Raw genomic sequence first — 10,825 nt, 5'->3', positions numbered from 1 at the left:
GCAGTGGCCAACCAGACGTCCCCGGCAGGCCGTACTTCGGAGTAAAGGTGTACACGGCTGCAGTCCTCTCCAGCTTTATGGAGGGGGGGGGGAGTTCTATGGAAGCCAGCGGCTTGCTCTGGAGCAAACGTGGACCTCCACGCCCCAGGACAATGTAGTCCGGATCGCATTCGAATTCAGTGACACCCGCTGCAGCCGTGCGCGCAGGAGTCACTTTAAAAGCCACCGGTTTAGATCGAAGAGAGACTGCCCAAGATGGCCTGTTGTCAATGTCTCTGGAGCCGGGCTTCAGGCTTTGGAAAGGCCGCCCGATTCCCAGCCCTGTAAAGGACAGAAGCAAATCAGCCTTTGTTCTCCTTCCCCTGAAAGTCTGCATTGCATTAACACCCCCCCTCCCGCCCTCCCCCCACGCTCCTCCACCATCCCATTCCCAAATAATGGCCACAGGTAATAATAACACACGGCTTTTTATTAAAAAAGGATGCTAATGAGATGCATAAACAGGTGTTTATTTGGGCTCTATTAACTCGTGTTGATAGTTCTGTCCGGCCTTTCCATTCGATCTCACGTCCACACTATGGTGATATATATCTACGTATCTATATATCTATTTTCTTTCCCGAAAGGCATATATAGCTATATAACGCGAGGCCCCCAGGAAGAAACTGGGAAGTCCCTCGGCTCAGAAAAGCCTTCCAGAGTTGAGCGCTCTTTTGCCAAGAAACTTTCAAAAAGGGGGAGAGAGGGGGTGGGGTGGGGGGATGGGGGGGAGAGAAGGAAGGCGAAGGGGCGATCTCTTCGCTAGTGAACTCTGCTAGGAACAGAGCTTTGTAATTATTTTGTTCTCCATGAAAACAAACAAACAAAAAATTATTTATATGGACCGTATTTTTTCTAGCGTATTTTAAGTTATTTGAGGAAGGGGGGGAAAGGAAAAAAAGGGGGGGGGAGAAGAAAAGGAAAGAATCGATGCTGTTACTTCATTGATGTTTTCAATGTCATGCATTTTGTTCCACTCAGGTTTGGCTTCGCTTTTTTTTCTTTGTTCAGTCATTGTTGACGTCACGGTTTTTTCAATAAGTGCCAAGTTATGAACTGAAGACACTTTTTTGCAATCTATGGAATGGGGGTGGGGGAAAGAGAGTAAAGTTTGAGCTGATGGTTTCGCATCGTTGTTGTTCCTGTTTGCTATTAAATCCGTGGTGCCATCCTACTTTTTTTTCTTATTCCCCCACCCACTTTAATCCTTTTCGGATCGCTGTGTGTGCGCGCGTGTGTGTGTGTTTCAGCCCTGATGGAGTTCCCACGTTTCTTTATGTGTCTCTTAAAGGCCACCCAATCGATCAAACACTAGCGGGTTAGAATCTTCCTCGGGCCCTTTCTGTGCCGCTCTTGGTTGGTTGGGGTGGGGGGTGGGGGTGGGTTACGATCTAATCTAGGAAATGCTTCCTCTTAAAAAAAAAGTTTTGGGACTAATGTGAAGCCATCTAAGCGGTTCTAAAAGTCTGTGCAATTCTCTTAGGTGATGTAGATTGGGGGAGGGGAGTGAGCCCCCAAGGATTTAAAGGTTAAAAAGCGTACACGATTTTTTTTTTTTTGCAGTTTCTGGAATTATTGTCCTCCAAGGTAATTTAATTGAATGGAGCGATAAATACCGTGCTTAATGAACTTTAACAATAATAATCGATAAAACGTTGCATTCAGTGAGTCTTTAGTTCCGGGCAAAGGTGGGTAGGATCCGGCCGTATATTTCACGGATTAGAGAAGAAGGTTTCAGGATCCGACGCCCAGTCTATTGATATTCATGGGCATGCCCAGCCAGACCTTCGGCCTGTTTACTCGGAAGGAAGCCCAACTGAATTAGCTGGGATTTAGTACTTGGCTCAACGAGGCAGGCTGGATTCAGCGGGATTTAACTTCCAAATAAACATACATAGAACCAGGGGTGGAATTCTAGCAGGAGCTCCTTTGCATATTAGGCCACGCACCCCTGAGGTAGCCAATCATCCAAGAGTTTACACGGCTTTTTTTTGTAAGCTCTCGGAGGATTGACTACATCAGGGGTGTGTGGCCTAATATGCAAAGGAGCTCCTGCTAGAATTCCACCCCTGCATAGAGCTACAAGCTGAGATAGTGTCAGAGGGCCGCTGCCCCGCTGGTCTGCAGTAGAACCGTTAGATTCGCGTCCAGGAGCCCTTGAGGTCTCCAACCACAAGAGGGGTTTTTTTTTGGGGGGGGGGGAAGTCGTGAGGGTCAAAGTGCTCTCTCTGATCAAAGGTGTCCGACGAAGGAGGGGAGCTTTGACTCTCGAGAAGTCCGGCCCAGATCAAGCTGACTCGCAAGGGCGACCTGTCAGTAGGACTTGAGTCTGCTGTGATTGCGGAGCTGGCTGCCTTGAAGTCCTGCTGAAACCAACCAGATTTCCTGGAATGGAAGGTGCTCAGGAATGGCAGGAGCCCCGCGTCCTTGGCCTTCGTGAGCTGCGATCACACACACTAAATAATGCACTTTCAATCTACTTCCCAACTGGATTTTTACAGCTAATTCATACAATAAAATCCAGTTGGAAAGTGTACTGAGAGTGAATTGAAAGTGCATTCTTTAGTGCGTGTGATTGCAGCCATGGGTTCTTTAAGGCTCCGTTCGTGCGCCCCCTGGCTGCGGAGCAGAAAACCCCCAACACAGCAGAAGTGAGGTCTGGGGACAGTCGCTGAGGCATAAGACTGCAAGGGCAACCGTCGCGGGGCTGGCAAGTCCCATCCTCTGATCCCGAAATTAGTCCCACCAACAGCGTTGCCTCCCGAGAGAATCTGTACAGAGCCGAGGCTTTCTTTTCAGACCCTCCGAGAGAAGCGCAGCAGGGGGCGTTTCTTATCCAGCCGTAGCCCCGCCCCCAGCTCGGAAATTCGGAGGCACCCGAGGTTCAGAAGAGCAATTCCGGTACCGGTTGGCTTATGGCTCAATCCTCTGCAAGTTTACTCAAAAGTAAGCTCCACCGTGGGCCCTACAAATATATATTCCTGATAGGCGAGTTTGCAGATCATCACATCACCCTCGTTCTTCAACTCCAATGGAACATATGAAGCTGCCTTCTACTGAATCAGACCCTCGCGGTCCATCAAGTCACTATTGTCTACTCAGACTAGCTCTCCAGGGTCTCAAGCTGAGGTTTTTCACGCCTACTTGCCTGGACCCTTTTTTGTTGGAGATGCCGGGGATCGAACCTGAGACCTTCTGCTTCCCAAGCAGATGCTCTACCACTGAGCCACCGTCTCTCCCCAATTGGCCATAATGTCACACCTTTGACGGAACTGGTCAGTTAACAGTGATCAGTAAAGGAGGCTTTTCTTTCCTTAAACTTTTGTGGGCTGCCCCCCCCCCCAAAAAAAAACCCTTCAAAAAAACCAAAACTGGTTTGCATTTTGAGAATCGGGCTGACTATGGCGAGCTGGAACGTGAATGGAGATGATTAAATCTGGAAGGATCTGGAATGGAAGGAGGGGGAGTGTAGTCAGGAAACTTTGTCGTCCCCCCATCCCCAGACGCTGACCGAAAGTGGGCGATCCAAGGGCTCCGCAAGCGACTTCTGTCTCAAAGGGATAACGCCACAGAAGCCCTGCTCCCACGTTAAAGCGCAGGCAGGTACCCCAGGCACAGACAGCGCCAGCCCACGTTCTCTTTACACCTAAAACCGAGGACAAGCACCAGGGTCAAGATGGAGTTTCGACCACATGGAACACGAGCGTGACCCAATGGGTGCAAGCCAGGAAAGTCAGTGTAGGCTGCATAGGGATCGCGGGAGCGTTCCCTGGAACTTGTGAACTAGTGGGCTGGAATGTTCAAGAGGTTTTCCTGGTGGGAGAGTGTGGAAGAAAACCTTTTAGTTAGCAGGGTTTCCTTGGAATCCTCTTTGTATCTAGTAGAAAAAAGCAAGAGTCCAGGAGCACCTTACAGACTAACAACATTTGTGGCAGGATAGAAACTTCAATGCTGCAACTTTGCCACGAGTCTTATTAGCCTTTAAGGTGTTCCTGGGCTCTTGCTCATTTCCACCGCTGTAGACAGACTACCACGGCTATCCCTCCTGATCTGTGCTTGTTAAATTTGTAAAACGACCAGCGGAGGAGATCCCTGGGGTTATGCTCAGCCAGAAAAGCTGCCATCCCCTCGCTGATTGGATAACATGGAGCTGGCAGGCGGGGCTAGAAGAGCCACGCCCCCTTTCGAGCAGCGCCTTATACGGGTTGCCACCGCCTGCCCCTGCAGATGCTCTTCCTTGGCTGCTTCTGTGAAGCCTTCTTGGTGGGCGCCCATCCCAGTTGGAACCAGGGCTCACCCAACCCTGCTTAACTTCCGAGTCCGAGAAAGCCTGGGTATTGGATATTCTTAGAGAAAAATATTACTTAGCAGAGCTAGAAATTAGCACTGGGAAGAAAAAGAACAGACACTAACTTGCTACATCTTTACAGTTCGAGAACAAAACTAGGAATGGCTTCTCTCCTCCAAACATAGACAAAGGGCGGAAGAGAAACATAAAGTGCCGAATAGCCAGTGCATTGATTTCCAATCACAACACTTAATTGCAGGTCATTTCACTAAGACCTCCTACAGACTTTCGCGGGCTTTTTTTCTTTAGCTAACAGATAGGTTACAGCAAACACATGTGACTTCCGGTTGACTAACCAAAACAAGGTTAACTCTATAATTACTGAAGTGTTACAAATTTGCTAATCCCAACACTGGGCCATACTCCTTCAATATGTCTGTCTTAAACTCCAAAGCAACCCTCGAGTCCTTCTCTGTCTCCAGTTTGGTGTAGTGGTTAAGTGTGCGGACTCTTATTTGGGAAAACCGGGTTTGATTCCCCACTCCTCCACTTGCACCTGCTGGCATGGGCTTGGGTCAGCCATAGCTCTGGCAGAGGTTGTCCTTGAAAGGGCAGCTGCTGTGAGAGCCCTCTCAGCCCCACCCACCTCACAGAGTGTCGGTTGTGGGGGAGGAAGATAAAGGAGATTGTGAACCACTCTGAGATTCGGAGTGGGGCCGGATATAAATCCAATATCTTTTTCCTTCTCCCGGGCACTCAGATTTTCCGACTGCAGCCCAATATTCCTACTTCCCACATGGATGATGGCTGTGTTGGAGACCTTTGAAAAGTCACCCAGCAACGGCCTGGCCCAGGGTGTGATTAATCCAAGCTCTACCAGAAAAAAACCCAGAAACTCTCGGACCTTACCGGAGAATATGGAACACGCGTGTTTGGAAGAAAGCCCCCCCCCTGCTTTCCATGGGGCTAACTCACGAGTAAACGCGAAGCCCAGCTTGGTTTCCAAAGGGGCTTGCTCCTGAGCTAGGCCATTGTAACCTACAATAAGGAGCCCTGTGGCGCAGAGTGTTAACGCTGCAGTCCTGCAGTCCAAGCTCTGCTCATGACCTGAGCTCGATCCCGGCGGAAGCTGGGTTCAGATAGCCGGTTCAAGGTTGACTCAGCCTTCCATCCTTCCGAGGTTGGTAAAATGAGTACCCAGCTTGCTGGGGGTGGGGGTGGGGAGTGTAGATGACTGGGGAAGGCAATGGCAAACCACCCGGTAAAAAGTCTGCCGTGAAAACGCCGTGATGCGATGTCACCCCAGAGTCGGAAACGACTGGTGCTTGCATTACCTTTACCCCCGCTCCAACTGGAGTTCGTCAGCATCTCCCCCTGGAAGTAACTCCATTCCACTACACGTGACGGTGACCGGCTGGCGTCCAAGGAAACGTGTTGCGGATTGGGGCGCCACCAAGCAACCCCTCCTTCTGGGAAGGACTCATCCAGCACAAAAAGGCACGTTGGGCACGATCCAGCCCAAGAGTGGAGCCAGATGTCCTCCACAGGTTGCCCTGCCTCCTGCATCCCATGCTGTGCTGACTTGGCTGTAAGTCTCACTGTTTCCCACTGTCCTTACTCCCAAGGAACTTTGCAACCCTGACATGTTTCATCTTGGCTGGATCCGGGCCACTAATTGTAATGGCTCCGTCTCGCCGTGGCCCTGCTGTTTCCCTCCTGATAGGCTGCTTTGAAATGTTCAGGGCGGGCCCGGGTCGGAATTCGGTTTTCCCAAGCGAGGGTCCGGAGCCAATTCGATCCGCTTTCTGGATCGACGGGCCATGATGAATGCATCTTTTCACTGGAACTGAAGCCCACTGATCCGAGCTGAATGAAGTCCCTGTCTTCTGCTTAACGTGCTTGGAGTAGTCTTGGAAGCGCGAGGTCCGCCTGGTCAAAGACAGCAGACCCAGCCCGGTGAAATCCCGGGAGCGGGACACCCGCGGCTCCGAGCGCCTCTTCTCCCTTCTTCTCCTTCCCAGTGGACCGACAAATCGATGCCAATTTAGACAAGGCAACTGAAGAAGGACGTCAGGAGACAGCAGTACCATACGTGTGTAGAAACTCTCCATCCCTTGCTTGATATTCCGCAGAAACAGCGGCGCTCAACTCCGAGAGGCGGTTGCTTTCGAAATCTGTTTGAGAGGCTTGCGCCTTAATCTGAATTTAAGATCCCTCCAGAAAGGCCAGGCCTTCTGCTGCTGGGTGGAGCCCCTCAGCTCAGCAACAGATGTTCAGAGGCCTCTGCGTGGTTTATTGATTTATTTGCGATGTTTATACTCCGCCTTTCTCGCTGGGACTCAAGGCGGACGACACAGGCTGAGTCAATAACCATCAACCAGGCCAGGCGTTGAATAAGAGTTAATTGGGGTTCGGGCGGCGGAACCAACCGGAAGTCTAAAAACGAGACCTGAACCCAAGCCTGCTAACAGGACACATTTAATGATGTCGAATTATACGGCGGGGTCCAGCCCATGACAAGCAATGAAGCTCGCAGCCCGCAATTATTCATCCAGGTAACTTTGGGAAGCCTTTTGCGCAGCGCTGCCTGCGCAGTAAAGCCCTCTTCAATAATTCAGGTTCAGATACACGACTTGCATTCTATAGACCGCCCTTGGTCTTGTGGCAGCGAGCTCCATAAGTCAATTAAGCCTTGCCGGAAGAAAGATTTTCTTTTCTCTGGCCCGAGTCTGTCACTGCTCGGCTTAACTGGGGTAAGACTCCACTTCTAGTCTCTCAGGGACAAAGGAAGATGAAGAACGAAACTGGAGTCCCGTGGTGGCACCTTTAAGACCAGCAACGTTTTGTTCAAGGTATAAGCTTTCGTGTGCAGGCACGCTCCTTCAGACTCCTGAAGATATCTGGAAAACTTGCATGCACAGGAAACCTTTTGCCCCCCCCCCCCCCGGGTTTACAAGTGATGCCTTTAAATATGCTCGGGCTGAGGCTCCACATCAGCGCTCGGTCCGGGTAAGGCATTCTGTTGAACCCCAGGCTGGTTTCTTCTAGGGTCCCTCATGGAATCATCTGACCCGAGCCGAGCCTTGGCCATTGACTTCGGGAAGCTGCGGAGAATCGCTCCCGCTGAAGGCAAGGTTTGCCCAAGGGGATGGGGAACTCCGCCGGCTTTGCTGGGAAGGACCCAGTGGCCAGTGGGAGACCTTGGATAGGGTGCCTTGCTAATTCTTGGGAGAGAAACGCCTTGAGAAGAAGAAGAAGAAGAAGAAGAAGAAGAAGAAGAAGAAGAAGAAGAAGAAGAAGAAGAAGAAGAAGAAGAAGAAGAAGAAGAAGAAGAAGAAGATTTTGGATTTATATCCCGCCCTATACTCTGAATCTCAGAGTCTCAGAGCGGTCACAATCTCCTCTGCCTTCCACCCCCACAACAAACACCCTGTGAGGTAGGTGGGGCTAAGAGTGCTTTTACAGCAGCTGACCTTTCAAGGACAGCTTCTATGAAAGCTATGGCTGACCTAAGGCCATCTCAACAGGTGCAAGTGGAGGAGTGCGGAATCAAACCCGGTTCTCCCAGATAAGAGTCCACGCACTTAACCACTACACCAAACTGGCACTACACCAAACTGGCTCTTGAGCTTGTAAAGTCTTTGGTCTCTCTCTCTCTCTCTCTCTCTCTCTCTCTCTCTCTCATCTGTTGTCTTGCCTTAACGAGTTCATGGTTGTCCTTAAACTTATTTTTCCATTTCCACAAGGAACCAGAAAGGGCAGTGGGGGGGGGGGAGGAAGAGATCTCAGTAGATGCTTCTGGGCTTGCTCAGTACAGCTCATTCAGGTGCAGAACTAGGCCATTAAGAATTAAGAACTAGACTTAAGAATGGGAGAACAGAAATACCCGGGGGAGGGGCAGGACGAACACCCCCCCCCCCCACACACAAGTTCCGTGTAGAAGCTTTTTGGAATCCTCCCAATCAAGGGGACTGAAAGGATCGTTTGACCCCAAGGACTTCTATGGGAGACACCAGGATTGCAAAAAGTAGAAGCCCTGAATGACGCTTCTTCCAGAATCAATTCCTGGGGTGAATGCATCGGTCCTTCTTCCCCGGCCCGGCTGTAGCCCAGGCCTCCCAAGCCCCCCTCCCCTCTCCCCACAGCTTCTCTTTCCTTTGGAAAGATCATTCCTTCTCTGTGGGGTCCCTGAAAGGACTGGGCTTATCACAGCTAAGCGACTGCCACCCTCTTCGCTTCACTGGCTTTGGAGAAGAGATTCAGACGGGTGGATCTGAAGCCGCAGAGCAAAGTTTTCTCCCAGGGGCACCTTGAAGACCAACGCAGTTGTGTTCTGGCTTTCGAAGGAGGCTCGTCTCTCTTGGGGGGTGGGGGTTGCTTGGGAGTAGTTAGCGTTCAAACCAGACTTTGGACCGGGGCGCAGAGCCTCCTCCCTGAATCTGGATAGAAGATGTGAGTGACCTGGGATGGTCCAAAGGTGATTTTCTTTTTTGTGGGGGGGATGCCTCAAGGTGGAAGAGCTTGTGTTGAGGATGCTGGCAAGACCAGGTCTTCAGATCACAGCCTGAGACATCCTCCCCCCCTGCCCGATGAAGAGTTTGGGAGCCCTGAAAAGCTCGCAGAACGTTTGTTGCGTCATTATGGCTGGCCCTCATCCAAGACATCCTCATCCTTTTTGTAGTTTCTTCTCAGTTATTAATACGGTTGCTGGCTGGCGCTTATCAAGCGATACGCCCCTTCGCCTCTTTTGTGATTTTCTGTAGCCTTTACTAGAGGAGATATGAAGGGGCCCTATACAGTCGGACCGAGGGTCGCCCAGGGTTGTCCAGTCGGGTCTGCTCAGGGCAGCCTTTAGCTGTAGAGCCAACAAGTCAGGTGTCCCTCAAGAAAGTTCTGGAAGCAGAGGCTGGCCCTGAAGACGGCCTTGTCCCCCAAAGCAGCCACGCAGATGGTATAAACCTGTGACTGGTTGGGACTGCTTCAAACTGGAAGTGAGCATGGAAGGCTCCTCCATGAAAAAAGAAAGAAAGAAAAGAAGAGGAGTCCAGTAGCACCTTAAAAATTCACAATTTGTGGCAGGATAGGAGTTTTCATGAGTCATAGTTGGCTTCCACAGTATATCAGTGCTCTATCTGAATAAGTGAGCAGGGACTCAGCCCCTGCCACAGATGAGAGCCAGTTGTGGTGTAGTGGTTAAGTGTGCTGACTCTTACCTGGGAGAACCGGGTTTGATTCCCCACTCCTCCACTTACAGCTTATGGAATGGCCTTGGGTTAGCCAGAGCTCTGGCAGAAGTTGTCCTCCGAAGGGCAGCTTCTGAGACACCTCTCTCAGCCCCACCTACCTCCCAGGGTGTCTGTTGGGGAGAAAGATGAAGGAAATTGTGAACCGCTCTGAGCCTCGGAGTGGGGAGAGGAATATAAATCCAATACCACCACCACCACCACCATCATCATGCTGTTGGTCTTGAAGGTGCTTCTGGCCTCTTGCTCTATAGCTATAGACAGGCTACCCATTTTGATGAAGGAGAGAGAGACGCCCGGGATCCTGTTGGGGAGAAGGCCCACCCATCCCTTCAGGCGCACATCCAGCTTCCCACGCGCAGGGGATGTTGATTTTGGGAGCCTGTCGCCTGAATCTGTGGCATATAGCAAAGCCAGGGTGGAGAATCTCTTCTGCTCTTTGCCGGGTGAAGGTGGGGAGCCAGAAAGTGACACAATTGCACCGGTGGCCTCAGGCCAGAGTTTCGGCTGAGAAGGCAGGCAGGTTGAAACTGCAACTCCCAACCCTCCGAATTAACTGGATCCGCAAGAAGTCTGGGTCCTACTTGGAAGGATACCTATTTCTAAGCACGGAGACCAAAGTTCGAGGCCGGTGGCACCTTGGAGAGCAATAAAGTTTTATTCCGGGTAGAAGCTTCGGTGGCTACGCACAGTTCTTCGGGCCGACACGACTACCCATCTGAATCTGCGGCACGCCCCCGGGATCAGGGGCTCCTGCTCATAGGGTCGTTAGGCTGAAGTCTGGGGACTGTCTGTAGCCCCTCCTGCTTCGTGAATCAAGGGCTCCTTTCTGCGCCTGAAACGCCCTCCGGTGTGGCTGCGGTTCGGACACGCAGTGGGGAGAGGTTGGCTCTGGGCAGAGGTCTCCTGCAGCAGACAAGAAAGTGGGGGCGGCAGCGGGCCGGTGCGGCCAAGAGCGACCTCCGAGAAGAGCCGGTCTCTTTGGGAAGGGGCTCAATGGATGAGCTTTTGGGGTTCGGCTTGTCTGCTCTACAGAAGTTCTCTTCAGACTGTCGAATCGCTCTTAGGGGTCCGCTCCGCTTTGGGAGGCCGCCATTACTATGTGTGGGTGATTTCAGTCCACGATTCTGCTCCTGGAACCTCCACACTTGAACCGGGAAGGGAAACAAACCCATCTCCCTGTCATCTGAAAAAAACATGGACTGGGAATTACCTTGCTGTAAATAGATTCAGGCTGCTGATTGTGTTGGGCTGA

Source organism: Heteronotia binoei, chromosome 6, assembly GCF_032191835.1.
Source record: "Heteronotia binoei isolate CCM8104 ecotype False Entrance Well chromosome 6, APGP_CSIRO_Hbin_v1, whole genome shotgun sequence".
NCBI lineage: Eukaryota > Metazoa > Chordata > Lepidosauria > Squamata > Gekkonidae > Heteronotia > Heteronotia binoei.
The sequence above is the reverse complement of the archived record's forward strand: the minus strand, read 5'-3'. Positions refer to the sequence as shown.